The sequence below is a fragment of the Simochromis diagramma genome, unplaced genomic scaffold (assembly GCF_900408965.1).
Source record: "Simochromis diagramma unplaced genomic scaffold, fSimDia1.1 OVJJ01000602.1, whole genome shotgun sequence".
In the NCBI taxonomy this organism is placed as follows: domain Eukaryota; kingdom Metazoa; phylum Chordata; class Actinopteri; order Cichliformes; family Cichlidae; genus Simochromis; species Simochromis diagramma.
Window position 1 is genome coordinate 4,139,242 of NW_024387040.1, and position 23,460 is coordinate 4,162,701.

The 23,460-nt window shown below is 38.9% G+C and overlaps 1 protein-coding gene across 1 annotated transcript in view; it reads left to right on the forward strand.

Annotated features, from left to right (window-relative positions):
• The first annotated feature begins 5,450 nt into the window (after positions 1–5,450).
• The window catches only part of eya1 (EYA transcriptional coactivator and phosphatase 1), a 64,130-nt gene continuing 46,120 nt past the window's right edge, over positions 5,451–23,460 (forward strand). The window contains exon 1 of the mRNA XM_040044145.1: positions 5,451–5,854. The gene's annotated coding sequence lies outside the window, so the exon portion shown is untranslated. The remainder of the gene's footprint in view (positions 5,855–23,460) is intronic.

Genomic DNA, 23,460 nt, shown 5'->3' on the forward strand with positions numbered 1-23,460 from the left:
AGAATGAGTGCCTCCGGACACCTTGAGTGGATAACCATATGCTGTCACAGTAGACCAGACGCGCCTCATATTGGGAGCTCTGTTGAACTGGGAATTGTGTGGGAGGTGGGGAGTGGGGGTGGAGGGGCACAGGGGACTTGTGAGAGTTTTGAGAGGTACAAATCAAGGATTTAACTGCTCTTGCTCCGTCCAACTCAGACTGGTATAGACCAATGTTCGATTTGGGGTTGTTGTTTTTTTTGTTGTTGTCTTTTATTGGGCTGTCAGTGGCTCGCAAATTACTGACATGAACAGTAAGGAGAAGAATCAAGAAATCGTAAAGTACAGAGTCATGTGGTGGCTATGATGGTCTTTGAATAAAGAGAAAGAGTGAGAAAAAGTCTGAGGGAGAATCTAGGAGGAGACAGAGAATCGGAGGAAGGCAGATTTTGCACCAGCACCACGGCTCTTTATTGGGCCCACTCATTAAATCAAAGGCAGATGTTCATTCCCTTCGACCTAACCACATCAGCTGTCGCTTTCCTTGTTTCCTCCAGCCTCCTCAATTTTTTCTCAAAAGGGAAAAACCAAAACTAACTATCAGTAAACATGCAGACTCCTCAGATTCCATGAATGTCAAGCAGCACAGGCAACAAGTCAGTCGGCATCCGTTTGTATATAGCTGGGAAACCCCGCTCTGGTTCTGACGCAGGGGCTGAGTCTAGCACGCTAGTTTGCGGGGGGAGTGTTATTATGGTTTAACATGCCAGAAGTTCTCCCTCATCATGAAACAAACCCACCAGTCTGTCAAACAACTGTTGACTTCCTAGGAAAGCATGTTATCATTTGCTGCTGAAGTCCTGTTTGTGATCGGTGGAAAAGAATCACTTTTTTGTGAATAATCAACGCAACTGAGCAAAATACAAATGCGCCTTTGTAATTCAAAGCGAGCAGGCAGCAGTGTGCTGGAGTTAAGGATTTGCAACTTGGAAATGTGTCATTCTAAAGTAAAGAAAATAGATCTCACAGGCATTTGACAGCAGAGTGACGCTGCTCTATTAGAGGTGAACCGAAAAAACATGGCAAAATCTTTCACTGGTCCATTTCTGCTTTAAGTTTCATAGGAGATACAACGCGTTCCCTTTCATTACTTAGACTGTACATGAAAATGAAACATTTCAGAGTGATGCATATTCAGCCCTTGCTTGCCTTAATGGTGCCCAATCAGTTCCACCAGGTCCTTTCCAATGGGGTAGGCGGCCTCTACCCCTGATTACACTGAATTGTGGGTATTTCCTGCCTCTAAGCCTTGCATATGGATTGAGTAAGGCAGTGGCTGAGGGACTACTGTTTCTCTCCACTACATCTTCCTTTCTTTCTCTCTCACTTTTTTTTTCAACGGGAAAAGCAAAACACTTTTGTTTTTTCTGGCTCTGCTGTCAAAATACTGAGCTGGGCCTTGGCTCAGTGTCTGCTTGCATGTAGCCAAGGAAAATCCCATGAGACAAGTGTGGCTAAATGCAGTTTAATCCACATGATCACTATCCGTCTGCAGGACTCAGCCACACCTATTGCTGACCTATTGCTATGAGGCACATTTCTAGCCAGCATTTTTCCCAGTTTCGGATATAGATGTTTTCAGTACACCCAAAGTAAAAAGTTGATGTGATTAAGTCAGTCCCACCATATGTCTGTGGTCTTTTTTCGTCAAAAAAAAGAGAAAAGATGCATTTCCCACTCAAACGAAAATTATAATATAATCATGAAATACAACCTTCTGGCGCAAATGCCATGGTAGGACCAATAAGCGACTATTCTTGGAATTTACCAGTTATTGTATTAGCAGCACACATATGTAAGGCAAACCTGAAGGAAAATGGTGTCTGCATAAAGGAAAGGAGTGAGATTTAAGAATAGCACATCAGTGGAATCATATTATATCCAAGGAGAGTCAATAAGGTAACCCCTCTCTGGAATTCCTTATGACATTTTTAACCTTCAAGTACATTATTTCTTCCAAATGTGGTTTCTACTAGAAGCCAAAAAGACTCAAGGCAAGGTGATAATTCAAATAGGGTAACATATCTCCTCCCTGAGCTGGTGAAGTTTCATCTCTATATGATGAAACTTTGCCAGCTTTGGCAAAGTTTAAGAGATCCTTGTTTAATTTGAAAAGGATGTCTCATCAACAATCAAGGAGTAAATGGGGAGGGAGAAGATTTGGCATTTGTTGCTAGTTTACTTTATGACATATTAAAAAGAATCCGCACATACCAAATATTTGTACCAAACAGTTTTGGAGGATTTCCCCTGACTGCAAGTTTCCCTTACTTTATGTTCTTCCACTGGACCGCTGCTTTGTAAGCTCTTTCTGTGGAAGATTCTGGCATTTGATGCCAGTGCTTGCATGTTTGCCTTGAATGTTTTTTTGGAACAGACAGCTCATTATTTGGCACTGTGCTTTCAAACCCCGGGCACGCGTCTTCTCAAATAACACCTCTGATAGAAGGCAGATTGAACTGTGCTTTTTTTTGCATACTAGCAGGGGTATTTGATTTGGCAAATGAACAGCTTTTACATCGAAGCCATATCAGACACCAGAGCCATGAATCAAAGTATTTGGGTTGTTTATATATATATTTTTTTTTTTTATATTTGGAGGCCGATCAAGTCCAACATATACAAATTCACCGATGGCAATTAATTACTCTTTCTGGAGTACTTTTGCATGGGTGGTTGAAAAGCCTCTCCTCTAAAGGCACAATTTATGATCTGAAGCTGAAGCATGCAGGCTCAAAAAGGGAATTCAGTGATTGGATCTTCAATTTGAATAGTGACTACCATATATTAGCAGTACCCATAGAAACCATGCACCACATTCCTTAGTTTTAAAGCATAAAAATGCATTGCTGTCCTAAACTGTGCATAAATTGTTACTCTGTTCAGTTATTTATACAAACTGCAGGGTTTGTTCCATAATCTGATTTTGGGAGATTTCCAAAAAGGCATTTTGTTGTTTCTTCCTTCTGTGAACTCACCCTGCCGTCCTGTGGCTAACAAAAGAGATAGTGTGACACCTACTGAATTACTGCTGTGCACAGTGTGATTGATTGACTTGTTGTCGGCCTGCCACGACCACTGGAATGCACCTCGTGTGAAAGGTAGGTGCCTCCAACAAACACACTGGCGCATACCTCCTCAGGTTACCTGGGTGGCACTCGGGGTACTATAAATTTCATTGTGTGCTTAAAGGACAGAAGACAGAAAAACAAAAATCAAGAAAATGTGCGCTTTTCTTCAGGTGTAGGTTATTTCACTTTACCTGTAATCTGATAGGAGAATAATACAAAACACCTGACCTCAAAATGAAATGCTGCATATAATGTAATAAAGTACATTGTCTGATTGGTTATGGTAATTCTTCATTTAGTCACAATAGACCTAACCTCAACCGCCTCGCGTCCAGTGAAATCACTTAAAACAGATGTGGCTGACGTGCGGTTCTAGATGGATCCATGAAAACTGTGTCTCACAAAAATGAGGTTGCACCAAAAAAACCCCTCAAAAACGGGTCCTCAAATGTGCAGGAGAGTGTCCCCGTGAAGACAAAGCACGGGTGCATTGTTATATTTTACAGTCTTGCGTAAATCAAAAATTATAGAGGTGCTGAGAATAAAAAGCATCTGACATTTTTAGCGTGACAGTTCCGCCATTCCTGCGTTTAAGTGGCGGTGGGAGCTTTGTGGCGCTAGGCCGAGATCTCCTCCTGTTAAGTACACATCCTGTAAGCTTTGTCCCATGGCAGTGACCTGATCCAGCAGAAGGAAGCAACCAATCAGGAAGATATTAGATCAGCTCCAGGAAAAATTAATAAAATTCTCTCAAGTCGGCCTCACCTACTGTACTGAGCCCTGAGATTCATACGCAAGACTGAAGGCGTTCACTTTATATGCTTTCATCAGAGTGACTCCATTAAACTCCCCTCTCTCCAGGTTCTAATGATCTATGGGCATCATGATATGCCTCTGGAAGGTGTTGTGTTCCTTACAGCTGATGTCCAGACAAGGGTGGTCTGTGCAACCGGATCCTTTGACATCACAGAGAACATGAAAACATGAAACATAGTTATTGATCACAGAGTCCACGCTAATCAAATAGCACCCTGGTTTGTTTGAAGTTAAAAATGGTTACAGTGGGTGTTTACCATTGCACTTCAGGACCCTCCAGCCGCACCCCTCTTAAACATACACAGACAGAAGTGTTATTTGTATTGTTAAATTTACATTAAGTCCATTTTAATTGCATCAACCCACTAAACAGATCTTACAATAATGGGCCTGACAGAGAAAATTGCAATCATCTGTGAAGAGCCTGTGGCGGTATAATGGACAAACCTGATTAATTTAATCTTGTTGCACTCCATTATAGCTGCACTTTATCATTTCAACAGATGGAGCACCAAGAAATTAAAAAATGCTCTCAAGGATATGTGGCACTCTCTCATCCACTCGCATCCCTTTATCTGAAGGTGTGTTGGCTGCTGTGCTAAAATGAAGGCCTGGACTGGAACCTTTGGATGAGTGCATTTTCAGACCCAAATGAGATTATGTGAACAGTCAATTGATGCAACAAATCATCAGAATTGTCTTGTGATGTATTGCTGAAGGCTGTTAGAGGCTGTCCATCCAATCATCTAGCTCAATTACTTGATATTATCAAAGTAGCAGAATGACAATCGCTTTACTATATGGAGGCTTTTCACGCAAGAATGAATGCCGCATTCATTCAGCTGCTGTTTCAAATTGAAACGGTTTTTATAGTGCAGGAAAAACATATTCCTGATATTGCCAGTGAACTGGAATTTTGTAACACTCAATTAAAAGTGAAAACTGCAGCAACACAAACAGAATAAAGAGCAAATTTATTATTATTAATTTACATTACAGATGTTTCTAGAATTTATCCTAGTAGTTTATACAATAAAGTTGTTTTTCTTTTTACAGGTCGCCCCCTTGATATGTATTCTTGTTATAGTGTATACATCCTCTATAGATTACTCAGTTTGACTTGTTTTACAAGCCTTGAAAGGAACAATATCAGAAGAAAAGAGCATAAATCAGTTTGAAAAGAAATCCTCATAAACAGAATTTGTTGTTCTTATTTCCTCCTCGTCATCGTCTAAAACTATGCTATACTAAAATGCTAAAAAAGAAAAAAAAAACTAGGAAGCATTCATACACACACTAACAGCCAAAAACCGATAACTAAACAATGGCTCCCGTAGGTGGCGCTCTAATTCATATCCAAAAATTGCGAGACATGAGGATTACTGTAACTACAAATAATCATATTATGACTCACCAGAGCAAATGTCATTTAAAAAAGTGGATTTTTGTTTTCAAAAGGCAATTGAATGATTTTCTTTTCTGACTAATTATAAAACTATGCTATCAAACCAAAATGGTGGTGTGGGCTAATCTTACTGATAACAACTGCGGTTAAAATATATATATTAAATTATATGACACCGACAAGTAACAGCCTCTTGTTGAAGCCAAAAGTGAAGTGAATTATACCCTGGGTAAGCTTTCCTCGTGCCTGCCACATTTGATACCAGCGAGCAGCGCTCGCGCACAGACGCATGCGGATATCTTGCCAATTCACTGGAACCTTCCGACTCCGCTGCCATGAAAACGTTTAGCTTTAATGACGGACAATGATAAGCATTTTTACGTGATTGAACCCCCCCCCCCCCCTATTTTCCAGCCAGCAAAAGAAAGAAAAAAAAGTTGACGGGCCAGCCGACTCTGGCGTTAATCTTTATGGACATGGATACTTGTTGCATGTGGTGACAGCGGCGGTACATAACAGCAAGGTAGGCAGCAGTCAAACCACTCGTTTCGCCTTTTGTCTTTGTTCTGTTGGCCATTTCTGCGCAGTTGTTCAGTATTTGTTTGACTTGTGTGGCGAATTTGACAGCGTGATATTGAGCCATTTCCAGAATGGGCGGGGACAGCGGGGTTACTTTCAGCGGGGCAGCCTCACAGTCCTCTGAATCACAGCGCTAGTCTAAGCTGCGGAAGGATCGGTGCTCAGTGAGAAATTAAAGCTCCCTAAACTGCAGCTTTTTCTTTTAGGGTGACTGTGAATCGGTTTGTTTATTTTAGTTACGTCATTGTAAACATTTTAATTGCAATTCAGTGTTTTGAAGTTTTCTTTGAATTTCTTTTATTTCAAGCGGTTTATCCTTCTGTAAAATTGACAATGCGTCAAAGAGTATGAACACTTTTGAACTTTTTTAATTGAATTTGTAAAAAAGCAGCACCAAGCCACATTTTGCAATAAAGAAGACCTATGCCTGCCCCTGCACTACACTGTGATTCATTACATGTGTTGACTCACCTCAATAACATATATAAAAAACGTGTTTTTACACCCAGAAATGCAGTGATCTACGTACCAGTTGCGTAAGAGACATTTGTCAAAATATCATTTGCTCAAGTTGACAGGAGCTGTACCTGAGTTTCGCTCTCATCCATTCTGCCCCAGACTGCAGTCATTTTTCTGCTTAATTATTTCCCCCTTTTTTTAACCGTGCACCGCATTTGACAGTGATGGATAACAGGTTAAAAATGGACATTTTCTCCTCACTTAGTGCATGTTGGATTGGCTCAAGTATGCATGGTGTTCTTCCCTCAGACCAAAAGTCCTTGGAAAGATTGTGTTCCCCCTCTGTTTTCCCCATTCCTGTATGATACAGTTTGTCTTCATTTTCTCATGCTTCAGAGTTTTTGTGATGTATGGCTGAATCACATCAGCAAGACAGAAGTGTAGGTTATGTCAAAGTTATGCCATCACGATTCAAATTTTGCACTGGTAGGCCCTCTGCTAGCCCTGCACTGCTAATTAAGCAGCTCTCTGGACCTACTGTGTAAAGGCGGTGGTTCCCTGATTCCCACCAATCAGTGTCATGCGTGCAGGCTCTTGATGTTCATAATCAAGCTGAATTTCTTCACCAGTATCCTGAATTTTAGATGTTTTGTTGTATTTTAGCCTTCAGTGCACAGACATGAGCATCCATTTATTTCCAAACTTGGTTTTATTTTATTTTTATGGTTAAACATTAAACATTGTTAAACAGCATTATCATTTATGATGTGGTAAAAATGTTTGAACCAATACACAGTTAAACACTCAATATTTAGTTGAAGAAAAGCAGCAAATCCTCACATATGAAATAATAAAAAAGAAGTAGCATTTGGTATTTTTTGCTTCAAAATATCCTAAATAATTAAAACAATCAACCTGTTATCAAAATAGCTGCCATTCCTTGTGATTAATTGATTCATTGTTATAAGATTATTCTGTAATAGTCTTCTCATTCCGATTACGTCATTTGACAAAGCCACAGTTTAATGTTCCTTTCCGTGGACTGCCCTTCAGAAATATCATCTATTATAAGAGGGGTCTGGAACATGGTCAAAATCCACAACATTGTAAATGACATATTTATTGTGACTTGTGGTCAATACTTTTTATAGCTTTTTATATTTCATAGGGTGATCTCACATCCTCTGAATACTGTATTTTATGGACACATTTATTGAAATTGTGGAATATCTTGTTTTGTTTTGACCCAATTTCTTTTCTTTTCTGTTGCGTGTGTGTGTGGGTGGGTGTATCCTCAGTGGCCTCAGGTGGAACAGCTGCAACCCAAAGATCTGAGTTCAGAAATCCATCACTTTTTTAAAGTGTAGCTGTGCAGTAGAAATACTGCAATGTATCATGTCTGCAGCAATGAGGAGAACAATTTTCATTCACACATGTACTAGATTCCCTACTGTACTGTACATATGCTTCACGTTTTCTTTAAGACTTGACTTCAGAGGAAAGTTCTCCAGTCTGTTCTCCTTACTTTTGAAGTTACATGCTCCTCCTATTACTGGGGCCATGCAGTCTCCCCCATGGTGTCCTTGGACAGCTCTTTGAGTGCCTGAAAATGTTGCGGACCATTAATTCTGGATTGTCTTCATCTGTTTGCATAATTTTTCCTCCGTAACCGTTTTCCTCCCCCATTTTCACAGTCTGTGCTCTCAGGTTTATATTATTCTCTTTTACATATGTTTGAGGCTTCGGCAGATTTCAGTTTTATATCATTTTTTTTTCAATACCACTGACAGTTGTTAAAGTTTTACATGAGTCTGTTTTATGGTATACAGCCTGTCAGCTGTGTACTGTACACAGTATGCTTTACAGCCTCTGTGCTGATGCTGACTGTTGAAACTCTTCACCTGCCAGCAGATAGGTTTACAGATATCTTCAACAATATTTTTTGTTCTTTTATTAAAAATTTCCAGAAACATGTAAAAGCATGAGTGCAACAGAGCTGTCAGTAAACAAGCAAAAAAAAAGAAAAAAAAGTGGGTGTTCTCTTTAACTTTATATATTTTCTATTTTTTTCTGTTAGACTAATTTGCTGTCAGGCGGGAGGTTGTTTTTGCAACTCAGGCAGACTCCAGAAATTAATTTATCCAAATAACCAAGTCCTCCTGGGCCGTGGAGGTTGGGACACTGAAATGGCCCTGGTAGGCAAAGCCGTCTTTTGAAGTCTGGAATGTTTTGGCTGACTTAGAGCAGGCGACTGGAGTGGAGGGATCATTTTCACTGACCCATGGGATTTTTAACCATTTTCATATACCAAGAACAAAACAAAGTGAGGAAAAATGCCTGAGCTGATTTGCATTGACTTTGCTATCAAAAACCAAGGGGAAAAAATTAAGTGAGACTGATTTAGCGGGGCAGTAGATTTTCCTTCTTTTTTTAAAAAAGTAATTTCTGGACTATGCTGGCGATGGTGTATGTTACTTCATGGCTTAAAAAGTTTGACATATATTAAAAAAAAGAAAATGTAACTTAATGTGAGATGCCTGGTTGTCATGTTTCCATTCGTTCCATTCCTTTTCAAGACTACAGACTTTTTGCTGGTGGGATTGTTCTGTGATTTATTAAAAAAAAACAAAAAACAGATCTAATAACAATCACCCTTATTAATGCATTGCATTAGTGCTAATTAGGTGGTCATTTGGACCGAGGGCAGAACAAATACAGGGCACATCCTAATAATCCAAACACTTTAATTGTAAATAAATGTTCTCATTAAGAGCATGCACTGGCAGTAATTTATTATATCCATTATATAAAATCAGCAAAATAGTCACATTAATAAAATTAATTTCTGTTTTTATACTCTATCCTATTAAAGACTTTAATAACAGCACCTAAATGGTATGCTTTTATTTAACAAGCCCAAGAAAAGGGAAGTGCAGTAAACCAAGCGGCGTGGAGTAAAGGGGCACTTGAGTTTCCAGAGTAATAAATAATTCACAGGTCCTGTGTGATGAGCTGCTGAGGACAGAAATCCCTAATGACAGCTTTTTATAACCTATGACTCAGCTCCCCATTATGCTTCTGACATCCCTACATAGACCACATCCCCTCTGCTTGCCCAGTGCTCACTCTTCTCTCGCCCTCCGCTGCTTCGTCTACTGCACTGACTAAAAGGAGTTATATTACACACTACTATGTGCAGTCACTTAATGAAAGAAACTGAAATGGGAAAACATATAATTTTTTTAGAGGCTAAATGTATGTAATTCATATAGCACATCCTAATGAAATTGTTAGCATTTAATTTATTTTACTTTATGTTGGAAACGTTTTTTGTTTGTGTTTTGGGGTTTTTTTGTTCTTTCCCATATGCGCTGGAGTCACTTGCTAACTTCTTGAAGTGTAATGTAACCGTATTAGTCAACTGGCCTAATTAAATCTGTATGTGTATATTTTAATGTTGTAACAGTTATTTGTTTGTGTTCACAGGAAGAGAGAAAAAAGTATCTTTGTTGAATCAATATCTGCCTGTCTTGCTAGCTTTTTACTGAAATAGTTTGTCAAAGGATTTTAGTAAAAACAGCAGTTTTACTTGGAAACGTGTCCAAGTTCATGCGTGGTTATTCATTTCTTTCTTGTGCTTTGCTGCCTTAGGTGAATGCTGGAAGAACTAACCTAAACTCAATACCCATTGCTACTGCTTTGTATGTGTGAGGTAAGAACCTGAATAATTGAGTTTCTCCAGCCCAACTTAGGTCTGTGACTTAAAGTGCTGCAGTGTGTGATTGGCATAATGGCACCATACCCCCCCAGGTAAGGTCAGTGCGAGCAACATCTGGCTCTATTGTGCATAATGCAGCTCCCAGTATGAAAGGCAAGGCCTCATATGGTTTTGGTTGATATCATTATTGTTATCATTTCCAAACTCCAGTTCTCACTAAGAATAGGTGGTTAATTTTAGATGCAAAAAAAAAAAAAAATCCAATTACTCAGACCTGCTTGCAGTTGTCCCCAGAGTTAGTGCATGGAAATAAATCTGGTGGCCTTGATTAAGTACCTGACAATAGAGTTAGCACAGTGCTAGTAGTTTATAGTAACACAGTGGACATGGGCAATTAAGCCCACCAAGTAATTTACAGTACTGCTTGCAGGTGGTGACCAGGTACGAGCTGGGGACCACCTCAGTAACAAATTAGATCATATAGGCAAGGAGAGTAGAGGCTCTGTAGGACTGCCAAATAAAGTAAAGCAATCAAAGATTTTAAAAAGCTTGGCACGTATTTCAAATTTGTTATGATTTTGGTTTCTTTTTTTAAAGGAACAACATAGGGCACTGGGGTTTTTTTTGTCTGTGATTTTCTGGAGAATGAATGATCACTTTTATACGTTGTTGATCTTTTTACGTCAACGTGGACTGTTCTCCTCTCACTGCTGCCTATTAATTATGAAATACTGTAGGCCTTTCCCATTTAATTTTACTGCTTCTTCCTGCTGAACTTGGTGTGAAAGGCTGCTGTTCTTAAATAGGTGTATAAAAGTAGGAGCGGAGCGTTTCCCGAGTACCAGCTCTCCCCACAGCATTATGTCATCAGAGTCAAAAAGGCACAGCTAAAGAAAAATAGCTTGTTTCACACATAATAGACACCTTAACACGTGGAGCAAATGGAGCGCGTACAGAGCTACTTTTCTTTCTGGTCACAGGACAGACAGTGGCCGCCTTGATAAGAAAAGCATGTTTGAATGCATCAAATTTAACACTGCAGAAAGACGTGAATTTTGGAAAAAATAATATAAATTTAGAAAAAAATTTAACTCTAGGTGAATTTGTTCAGTGATGCCTTTATCATTGTACTGTACTCTGTGTACTCTATGTAACAGTGTTGAAAACAGTGCCCTCTTCTGCCTGCTTGCCAGTGTCTGTGCTGTTTGTCCACAAACTGAATGACTTGCTGTATTCCACAGTGCTGAGATGCACTCTGTGTGGCACCTTATCTGTCATTTATCAACCTTTTGTAGAGGTAATGACTAGGCTGTTCAGCCTTGGAAAAACTTCGACTACGTTGAGCTCTACTGTCAGCATCCTGTCCTTAGTGCGGGGGGATTTCATCAAGGCCAACACAGTATGATGGCCCTGCTCCCTGTAAGTGTCCACTGCTGGGCTGGTTTCCTCAGTAAGGCCATTTCACTTAACAGTCCAGTTCCCCCATGGCCCCTCTTATACTTTAGGTGTTTCATAAAACCCTCATAGTTGTATTTTTGTAGTATTTTGTGTTGTATTTTCGCAGCAGGAATAAAGTAGTAATAAAAAAAACTTAGCTGCTTTAAAAAAAAAAACTGTAAGTGATTTGCCTCTATTTTTATTTATATCTTTTAAACCTTTATAAATACATGTACATGTTTATTGCCAGTCATACCAAGCACAGTGGTTGGTGAGTAGCTTTGAAGGATGGACCATCTATTTTCATTTATGACCAACACCCTGCAAATAGTCTTAACAGCTAATTGGCATAAACTCCAATGATGTGAGCAGAACCCCAGCACCAGCAGCTGTGTGTGGTCCACAAATGCTTGCACAGCTATTTTAGAACCCCAGTCCAAAAGAAATATACAGTGTGTTCATGCTTCGCTTGCAGTGCAACTCAGAACATTTCGCCTTTTCTCCAAGCAGAGAAAAGTCTTATTTCTGTAATCTTCTTTAATATTGATATTTAAAGCATTCATCATGCAAGTAAGCATCAGATATATTTTTTAATGTGCATGTTCTCTTTGTAAATAAAAAAAATATCCTGAATAGTCTTATAATAATAATTGATACTTTTAATGGAACATTTCCAAAGGTATGGGTTTGTTGGATATGTTGCGGGGCTACTGAGCAATAATTAGCATTTTGGCTGCTGATGTTTAATCTCTTATTAGCCTTCAGGTGACATGAAACAGCATCGGCTTCATTCTAGCGTTTGCCATTCAGACGCAGGTTGAGTGACAGCCACAGAACAGCACGTCTCTTATGTAAACCTTCCCTCTACTGCCACGAAATTAGAGTGCCTGTTGCTACACACTGCTGCCTCCTGCTTCTGCACAAATGAGAAGTAAGCACTGTGGTTCAGAAGTTCACATTTTGGATGCATGCCGGAACTACTTAAAACCAGTGACGTTTTCAGGGAACAGGTGGTCCGGGTGACATAATTCTGGCTTACTGTTATGATCCCTAGAAATTAGGCCCTGATACGCTGCCAGAAGGGTTATTACGCTGTCATTTTCTATAAGTTTTAGTGTATCTGTCTTGTTATTAATGGAAAAATATATGAATGCAAAGATATTGATACAAAATACTTCTTTGCAACTGCTTATATGCTTAAAGATATTAAATATCGCTACAGATAATTTGCGTACATGTCAGACATTAACACCCATCTTTTACATGTCTCAAAGCTTGGCTAAGAAAGCTATTTATTCTCATCCACTGTTAACTACTGGCACATATGCGTTAGAGTGGAATGCCATTCAGAATGCAGAAAATATATTTAGTTCTTGCCAACAGACAGCAAAAGGCACCAGTGGGTCTAGCCCCTGTGTGAGAACAGTTATTTCTGTCACAGTATGGACTTTCAATTACTGTAATCCGCTCCTTAAAGAACATTGATATGATTGATAAGATATGAATTTCAGCACATATTGTAAGTCAATGGTGTCTAAAATCATAATGTAATGATTTGCAAATCATTTAAACTCTAGTATATTTAATTCATAGAATAAAGGCTATGTGTCATATACTGAAACTGAGATTTTTTTAAAATACATGTGCTGTTGTTGCAGAACAGTGCATTTAGGTGCAGCCCTCGCCACTTTTATGCAGACATAGTGGGTGCAAGAGAGAGAAAGAATAAAAGAATAAAACACATCTCCCTGAGCTCGACAGGTGGGTTGCTGGGCCTGCATTTCAGAAAAACTTGGAAAAGAGGCATGTTTAACATTGTTTTGCATCGCTGCTTCTCTCAGCATTGTCTATTAACTACATCTAGGTGTTCAGGAGCTGTAGTTGCTGTAGTTCTGAAAGCTATAGCCTTTCTTCCTTCATACAGGATTCCAGCTGCTTTACATTTCAAAGGATCATTTTTTGTAGTTTTTTACTTCATCATCTGCCCGATGTTTTCTCTGGATTACACGTCTAATCTAAATTGACAGCATGTCAATTTAGACTTAACCCAGACAATTTTACAATGGAACCATGCAAATTTAATATGTATTGAATGGGTTTGGCAGTGTCTTGCTAAAATGCGCAAGGTCTTGCAAAAAACCACTCTTTATTGCTTTAATGGTGCCTTCACAGATATGTGGTTACCCACGTGCACTAAGCACTACCATATTATCACAGTTACTTTGCATTTATTACAAAACAGATGTTCCCTGTTTGTTTTGTCTCAGTCCGTCTTAAAGAAGCTCAGACCCACAGAATGCAGCAACATTTCTTGATTTTATTTCTGTGTTTCTTTTTTAATTTGCCTCACACAGTTTTAACTTGGAATGAACTGTGTTCACTGGCAATGTTTTTAGTTATGACATTTATCACCGGTTGGAATTTTTATGTCCTGTTTTTCATTTTTATTTATTTATTTTTTATTAAATAGAGGATTTAGATCATTTAATTTGGTAGTGTTTATTTATTTTCGGATGCAAGGTTGGCAAACTTTTATTTTTACATGATGGTTATCCGTTACGCTGGCTTCTTGGGTGTTAGTCTAGGATATCGTGGAGTGAATATTTTGGGACATTAGAGCGTATTGTACCCTTTGGCTTTGTTGCTATCTGCATGCCTGCTTTTGGTTTGATACAAAATGACTGCATTAGAGAGATTTTAACAGTCTGACAGATCTAAGTTATTATTTTGAGTTTCTGTAAGCCCATTAATAGGTAGGCACTTATGGACGGTGGAAATACCCCACAGCTGCAGTCTGGCTGTTGCTCCATATGTTTCCCCCAGAAGAGCCTCAAACTTCAGTGTTGCACAGACATGTGTCCAGCAAACAGTAATACAAAGAGAAACAGATGTCTTGTTTTTAGTCGCAATCAAATTAATAGAAAACATAGTTAGAAATCAGCTAGTATTTTCCATGCAGATGTGTAGTAATCCTTAATGTTTAATTTATTATTGATATGCATGTTTACATGTAACTCCATGGTGTTACATGTAAACATTTTATTTCAGGACACACTGTGAGGTCTGATAATTGGAGGTTTTATCTAAAACCAAGTCTACCAACAAAGTCAGGTGATTCAACAAGGGTTAAATGAGAACAACGCCCTGATAAGTGAATTACTTTCCTGGTATGAACACACAACAGTATTGTCCAAAAGCCCTCTGTTTATATTAGGAAACTATTGACCAGCTCAGCCAAACACTACCTATCCTGTTTAATTGGTAAGTAATTCCTGCAAAGTTGTCTTATACAAACAGTACAGAGCAGTGTGAATGGTTGCTGAGTGGTAAAGTGCTGCCTTCGTTAGAAAGGCAAATAACTGTTGGGTTGCGTTGTGTAAATATTTTAGAACCGAGCTGCACAACTGACTATTGCCCATCAGTGCAGTTGTGTATGTAACACCAAGCCCTATGGCCACTCATGTATAAAAATACTGTTTTATGGATGATTAAGCATGTTAAAGACAACACTGCTGTGTAATACTACAAAATACACTGTTTTTCCTTATGAAATTTTCCAGAGTTGCCTATTGTAACCAGTTTGTAAACCTTTTTGATCAGGGAAATAATAAAAACAATTTTGTTTTTGTCCAGGTTTTCACGGGCTCATTAATAAGTATTTTCAAGCATAACCTCATTAATGTACCTCATTAATGCCCAAATGACTGCAAAGTGATGATTCATTCATTTGCTAATTGTTTGTTTAATTAATTCTCATGTTATCTTTAAGCACGAGATAACTCTGATATTAAAAAGCAAATTTATGCCTTCCTTGTACAGACCTTTAAGACCACTTTGCAATCATCTGGATATTAATAGTAGTAGGAAACAACGTCCTTGCTGCAAGTCAGACTGAATATTGGATTAACTTTATTATGATTAAGAAAACAATCTTGCATGATGGCAAATGAAAAAAGCTTAAAATAAACATGCAGCTAATAGCTGACATTACCACCATGGAGCCATTTATTTAATAAACTGTAATGAATAACCTGAGCAGACACTTCATTGGTGTCCGTGGTTCTGCATTATTGAAGTAATTCACTAACGATAATCCATATGCAAATGAGGATTATATAAATGAAAACTTAGATATGCTGTATTTGTTTCTCAGAGCAGATAACTGTGTCCTCATCTCTGAAAAATAATCCATGAGGTTTGACTAAAATAATCAAAAATAAGTTCTTTGGTCATTATTCTGATTTGCTACCGTGAGTGAACAATACCTTTACCTTCTTTCAGTACTCAAACTTTTTAAATGTCCTAGAGGAGTTCTTGTTCGAGTCCCAAACCTACTGAGATCTCTAATGAAGGCTTTACCTTCCAGGCAAGCATATTTCTCCAAATGACAGTAATTTACATATGATGTATTTAGAGAAGAAGAGGGCAGGCTAATTCCATTTGGAGAGTTTCCTTTGTTTTAGGAGTCATTAGCAGCTAGCTCAAATCTAATTTTTACAATTTCATCAGGCCATCTTGGAAAGCCTCTGTGAGCTCATCAGAGAGGAGCATTTATTGCTAAGTGTTCTCTATTGCATTAGCACACAATAAAGCGGCCAGGGACTGCTACAGACGTTTATGGGGAATCCAGTTAACACTCTGGCAATTCGTTTTTTATTGGGACACAATCAATTTTTATTCATTTTAAAGCCAGAATGCTTTCTTTCATTGTGTGCCTACCCCAGCTTATTATCCCCTAAACTAATTACTCAGTTGTTTTCACAAAATGCTAATATTTATGTTAAAGATTTCCTCTTTTAAATTCAGACATGGCGTGCATATACATGCACTTCCCGCTAAGCTTTAAGCATAGTAATTGCATTCATTTAATTTGTGTAAGTCCTATTTTAAAGTATTACAGTGTTAATCATTGAATCTGGCCCCTGGGTCAAATCTGGCACTCAGAGTCATTTGGTCCATCTTGGAATTTGAATTTTACCATTTTTAAACTGCAACAAAACTTGTACTAGCAGAAATGTGTGCATGTAGTGGACATACCAGGGGGGTTGAAACACGTTTTGCCAATATTACATATTCCATAATTATTATTAAACCAGAAGGAATTTCAGTTTATTTGCTAGGAAGACACTCTGCCCTGGCTTTGGCAAAAGCAAAATAAAATCATATTTTCACCACTCCTTACTAAAACCTATCCGGCATTATTTTGCCAAACTCTGAGTGACTCTGTATGGTTTCTTTTAAAGGGACTCTTTAGCTTTTTCAGTGCCCAATGTGATCTCTGCATAATTAGAAACCAAGCTGTACTTTTTAAGAGTTGCTATTTCTATCCTAGATTTATGTTGATTTTCCACCATGACTTCAAATGGTATCCTTAATCACAGACAAGTCAAGCCCTATCAGATAGACATGAATGTGACTCTACCATACATATTTATGCAGTATATTGTATTTAAAATTAAAGGTACTATTTGCTTTACTGGTTGTTGGGTTGCTGTTTGTGGTGTGAGCTAGATGAGTACGTCATCATTGATAATGTTTTGTGATCAGTGCAGTATAATAATTAGATGCCTGAGTGTTCCAGAAGTCGAGACGAGCATGGACCCCTCTTCCTCTGCAGTAGTCTTTTCTCTTGTTTACCAAGACCGTCATAAAAGGCTCCCATTTGATCCTGATATTGTTTGTATCAGGTGTATATCTTGCACCTTTCAACTTTTTGTACCGAAGCAATCTTACCTCGTCGTCCTTGATCCACCACTGCTTTCCCATCAGTAAAATGCACAGACACAACTAGAGAATATCCATAGCTGCTATTAATGTGTATGTGTTTGCAACTGTTTTACTTTCTATGTGTGTGCACGGATATTCTTTTCTTTCAGTTTTGGGATTTGTTCTGCAGTGGCCTCTGGAATGCTTTCAACACATTGATGAGATGACAAGTTATCATTGATCTGTCCTTACTTAGTGGGATCTATTAAATAATGTATGGGCTCCCGTGCATTACCAGGACAATCTCCTGTCCTCGACCCATTAGAGGAGTAGGGCATGGGGCCCTAGTGGCTCAGGGCCCTCAGAGGTCCTTGGGCTTTCATTTAATTAAATTATCCTATAATGAAAACTCCCATAAGGAGATTAATTTTAATTATTTATCAGCGGCCGATTTGAGGGAGAGGCTGCATTAATAATGCATGAAAGGGCTAAACATTTTTCAATTCATCACCTTTTCCTTTTGTTAAAGGTGCAATTTATTAAGTGCTCTGCAGCTGCTAGAGATATTGGTGGTGGAGATGTGGACAGCCAGTCCCAGAGGTCAGTCAAAGGGGCTGCTCAAGTGCTCAAATGTCATTTGATAATGTTCATATTTATTGGTCAATTAATATCCCTAAAATTCTTCTTTAGTATTAAGTATTGTACTAGTGTCTTTGCATGCATTTGTACGTGTTTTGAAAGATTTATCTACACTGTGAAAAAGAAAGTAACACTTTTCCTTTCCTCAAATATACAGTAATGTTTTCCTCTGTTTCTCAAAGCTTGATGGATTTTATATTAATACCTAAGGCAAGGAAGTAATCAAAATTATGCCGGTAGTTCTCTGTTGATGTTTGTATATCTCCATCAGATTGGCATGTTGATTCCCCTTGTGTGAGCACATTAGAACACTTTGGTGTCTGGCCAACAGAATAGGGGAAGATTGTCGACTGTCGCACTGTGTGAAACTGTAATTAGCTGGCTTGGTAATGTACTTATTTGGGTCCCCCGGCTGCAGAGATAGCAGCACAGTTGAGAGCTGTAAGATGATACATTGCTGAAAACAGCTGCCTTTTTGTGTTATAAATGAACAAAATCCACATTTTGCTAAGTTTTGTATCACGGGAACATACAGGCAGACAAAGTGGCAGAAGTGGCTCAAGGCAGGAGACAAGAATGTCATTGGGATGGTGAGCAGGGTGCATTTATCAGCCTTCGTCAATAGTTAATAAATAATTCAGGCAGAGTCTGGGGCTTCTTTAGGGCAGGGTTTCAGCTAGCTTGTAATTTTGTAAATTGCATAGTCATCATGCAATGGATGGGCCAGGCTCCTCTGAGAGCTACAGCTGTGAATCTAGAGCTGTATTTATACATGCACTGCAGCCCCAAATCTTTCTAGAATCACAGAGCTGAATGTCAAAATGCTAATGTCCAAATCTTGTAGAGTATGTGCTTCAGGTAACTGTCCATGTCTGCCCAGATACAACCTAAACCACATGGAGTAATTTCATTGGGAAGAATGCAAATAATGAGGGATATCTTCCATTGTTTGCAACATGTGAGAAAGTGCAAATTTGGATGATGTGTAGATTAGATTCTCCTGAAATGGTCCAGAGTTCATGCCTTTTGAAGATGCAAGAGAAAGATAGTGTTAACCAACTTTGTGTCAAAAATACCTACATTTTAAAGGTTTTGTTGCCCTCAGTATATCTAAACTAGAATGAATTTCTAGACGTAACTATAGATAAAAGTTTGACACTCAGTACTTTGGGTTGAAATTTTCCCAAAGCAGAGCCACAGTTTGCCACATAAGCTTGGCTACAGCATGAACAATTTAAATCAATATTCAGAAAGTTGCTTTTTGTTAAACCATTCTCCCATCTTTAGACAAACTTCCACCAGATACTTGCACCAGCTCGCACCAGAATAAACAGGCATTTCTTCCCATTGTGAGTTGTTCAAATTGTCTTAGCCCAGGTGCGGCTTTAACAGAACAGTCCATGCCCATTGAATGACCAAAGCCTTCAATTACTCAAAGTCAGCCTTCTGATACTCCTCCTTCAACAAAATAGGCCTTCTAATTGCCCCGACCAGTATTACCAGTTCTGCAACCAATAGCACACTGTTCTTCCACATTGTTTCCTAGGCAACTGGAAGTTTTGTGACCTATAAAAAGTTGCTACTCCTGTAACTGATCCGAGCCTTTGCGGTTGTTTGTTTCCATGGTAGGCTGCTGAGCTATTTATATGTCTGTTTAGTTGGTAGTAGTAGGCAGAGAAAGTATTGCTAACAGTTTTATTCATTTATTTATTTTAGGCAAAGTTTATGTTGGTGTTGATAGTCTGAGAGTTGACATGTGTTTAAGAACAAAAAAACACCTGGGGCTTCAGCAACTGAGTCACAAAGTTGAGAGGAAGAAGGCTTAACACTCTCATCCCGGTTTTCCCTCTGTCTGCTCCTTATAACAAATAGTGTTTATTTTGGAGTCAGAGGCAAAGTCCCGGTCGGCCAGAATTTCTTTGTTGTGGCTTTGTTAGCAAAGACATGCAGATCTGCTGGTATTGATGAATCATGTGTTCATCATCAGAGGTTACTAGCAGTTCATCACACTTTCCCCTTGTGATGTTTGACTATCAAAAGGTTTATCAGGGATTCCTCATTATTAAAGTGATAATTTATCTCTGATTCACAGGTTTGAAAAGGTATATTATTTTTCAAAGGTCCCATGTACAGAGTTCAAGAAGAGATCTCCCTGAAGGTATTTGGCAGCTGTAGGAAGCTGAACTCCAGTTTTACTCTTGTCTCTTTCACTCCCTTTACACACAGCATGCAAAAAACATTATAATATCACTTGTTAGAAAAGTGTACCACCATTTTTCTTAGTTTTGTTTCAACTCACAGAGACATTTACACAGATCAGCCACGAAATGTACTGTCCCAGACATTTGTGCAGACCAGCACGCACCTATGGCAGCAGGCTCCCTCTGTGCTACAGTACGCCCAGCATATCTGTTCAAAGACAACTCAAGGAGTACAAACGAGAGCTGAAGCTTCAAACTCTACTGATCCCGTTCTGTTCAAACATTGTTTCGGAACAAGCATGATCCACCAAGGCCCCCCCACCTCCACTTTTCTCCCACTGCAGCTCACAGTACCCAAAAGATTTGGTGCCAGTGTCCTTGTGTCAGACACAACAATACAATTGCAGAGGTCCTTTTGTTTATGTCCGCTACGGGTCAAAGAACTTTTGATGGCACGAAGGAGACCTAAACAATAGTAGACAAGTCCTGTTAATCCTGTGGCTGTGAATATTGTACAGTTGTTTGCTTTATATGCATGTTGTTGCAAATTTTTTTTTATGCCTGTGACAGCATTTCTTTTTTGTAAATCAGTTCATCATCTGTAGCATTGCCATTTAGATTACATATATGCAATGCAAAAATAAGACTGCTACTTGGTCACTTATTTTGAGATCTCATAAGAGTGGGAGGATATTTGTTAGATGGATGTTTACACCAGGTGAATTATCAATAGGAATTCATGTAGGTTATAGTCTCAATACATTAATTCAACTAACAATCAACTACTGCCATCTTTAAAGCCTTTTACACTGCGTTAATCTGACCTGGCAATACATTTCCAGGTACTGCACACTTTTAATGCCATTCTTTTGGTTACATGTCTGCCGTAGCTGGTTTGTTGCTTTACGATTTAAATCCAGCTGTTACTTCACAGTCTGAGTCATTTGCATAAGAGAAAACTTGGCACAGGCAAACAGGCAGACACCAAATCTATTCTTTTCTGCAAGAAGTATCTTTTTACCCTTACCTTCTGCCTGCAACAATGTATTTTTTTTTTTTAATTAAAGACTGGCAATAGGATTGCGGTGTTACTGTACTTAAGTTGATACTAAAATACACAGAAATACTGCACACTAACACGAGCCATATTGACAGAGAAAAGCGTAAATTCTGAGATTGTTTTTCTTTAAATCAGTTATACCAAAAAAGAAAAAAAGAGAGACAGAGAACATATTTTCTCACAAGCACAAAGGGAGAGTGTTCTGAGTGGAGTGCATTGCAAATTCCATTTCCTCATAAGGGAAGTCACCTTTTAGAGGGGCCACTGCTGCTCTGAACACATCAAGAGGAAACAAACATGGCATATCATTGACTTTTAATGATTTCATTCACAGTGTCTGTAGAAAATGAACTGCATCTCAACTCTTTACTGACTTTTCAGTAAATTATGTATTCGTTGATTCCTCTTGGTTTAAACTGTTAGCGCTTCTCCTGGCGGTGCCGTCTTTGTTTTTTCATATGTAAAGTAACTTAGACAGCTCTTCCTGTCTACTGGATATTGATAGTGCAGCAGTAGTACTCTAAAAAAAACAATAAATGAAAGGCTGTCTCCCTTACTCGTGATGGCTGCAGCAACAAGTACCAGACACATGCACAGAAGTCACCTAGAAGTACTTTGAGGGGATATATTAGTAGAAGAGTCAGTGCTCCTCCTGCATTGTCTGAAACTACAATTAATGCATTGCTTATTTTTGAAAATCTGGAAATATTTCACTAGCTAGCTGCTGTTTGTTAACTGTATTCACAACTTTATTGTGGAGCTCAGTGTGTTTCTTGCTCCTGTATAAAATAAATGAATAATCTACGCATCAGCCGACCGAAGTGCAGAGTATGCAGATAAACCCAGCTGTTAAATGTGTCGAGGAGTTAAAAATTACTGAAAGCTGGTGTCCAGTGGCGGTGCTCATTCATCACTGGAAATACCCAAGCTATGTTTGCGTGCACTTGTTTCTTTGAGAACAAATGTGGATGTAGGCTAAATATAAGTTATTGTCCGGTCTGTGCTATTTCTGTTTATTTAGGACAAATAGCTGATTGATAATGCCCCTGGCTTAAATCCTCATCTGTGCTCTTGTATCATCCCTTGGCAAATATGGCACTGCAACTTGAATGTGGAAGCATTTTCTGTTAGTAAGACAAACCGCTGGCTTGCACAGCAGTGCCTCTTTTGTAACTGTATTTAGTCACTGAGGAGAATGGCACAGACCCAATCCAAGTGTCTTTCATCTGGCCAATTCAAACAGACGTTTGACCCCAGACATTTGCCTAATGTGTTTTTGTTATGTGGACTCCTGGCTTCACAAATGTCACAGTGGTTGGACTAGTGGGGGTTTGGTAAGTGAGTCAGAGAGGAGGACAGAGTTTGCCTGGAGGGGTGGGTTTGAGAGGCAGCAGTTATGTCTATAATGTCTGCATTTTGCACTCTAACCAGTTGGGAGTTGGTTGGTGGTGAACATAAGTTCCACTGATGACCTGCCCCCCTCGCCTCCTTGCGGGCCAGACCCACTGCAAGCCTGTTGATCAGTGGCCTGGCCTCTAGTGCTTTGCTGACCTGGGCAGCTGGGGAAGAGACGGGGAGTGCCACATTTCTGGCCGCCTGGGTTGCACAAGTCAGAAGTCTGTCCGAGACAGTTGGGGCAACCCTGACAAATGCTGCCATTAAAGGGGTGGTGAAAATTTATTACCAAACATATTGGTATTTTAGGGTGCAGCTAATTTAGATTTAGTAGTGTTGCTGTGAGGCTGTATAGTTAAACCAGAATGCTAGAGAAATTCTAAAGTCTTACTCTTCATTATCACAACAGTTATTAATATCTGCTAAACCTACTGAGGAAGAACCCTCTTTACACTCAGATTTGTTTCTGTGCTTGATTGCAAATTTTAAAATGATGTGACAGCTATAAGCAGATCCCACAATTTGTTATATCAAGTGAAAATGTGCTTTTGTGTGCATTGCCAAAAAATTGCTGCTGAATGACAAAAATGTGCCACTTCAATATGTTTTGATTCCTTTTTCTGATTGTTATTGCATTTGCGGGGAAGGCATCTGAAAGCAGTTATCCACTGTGTAACTTTTTTACATTAAATTATGAAACTTTTTTGGGTTTTGGTAAAAGCTGATGGCGAACGAGGGCCTTCTATTTTAAGTCGATTTCAGACTACTGAGGCTTGGCAAAATTATATCGATGAAAAAGACAAGCGACTGTAGAGGGTGAAATTGTTTTTCCCTGCTTTCATAATGGAGCCGTATATGAGTAACATGAGCACAATAAAGAAACAAATACAAAAATAGCCGTTTCATCATTTTTTTAAATTATATTTCAATGCTAT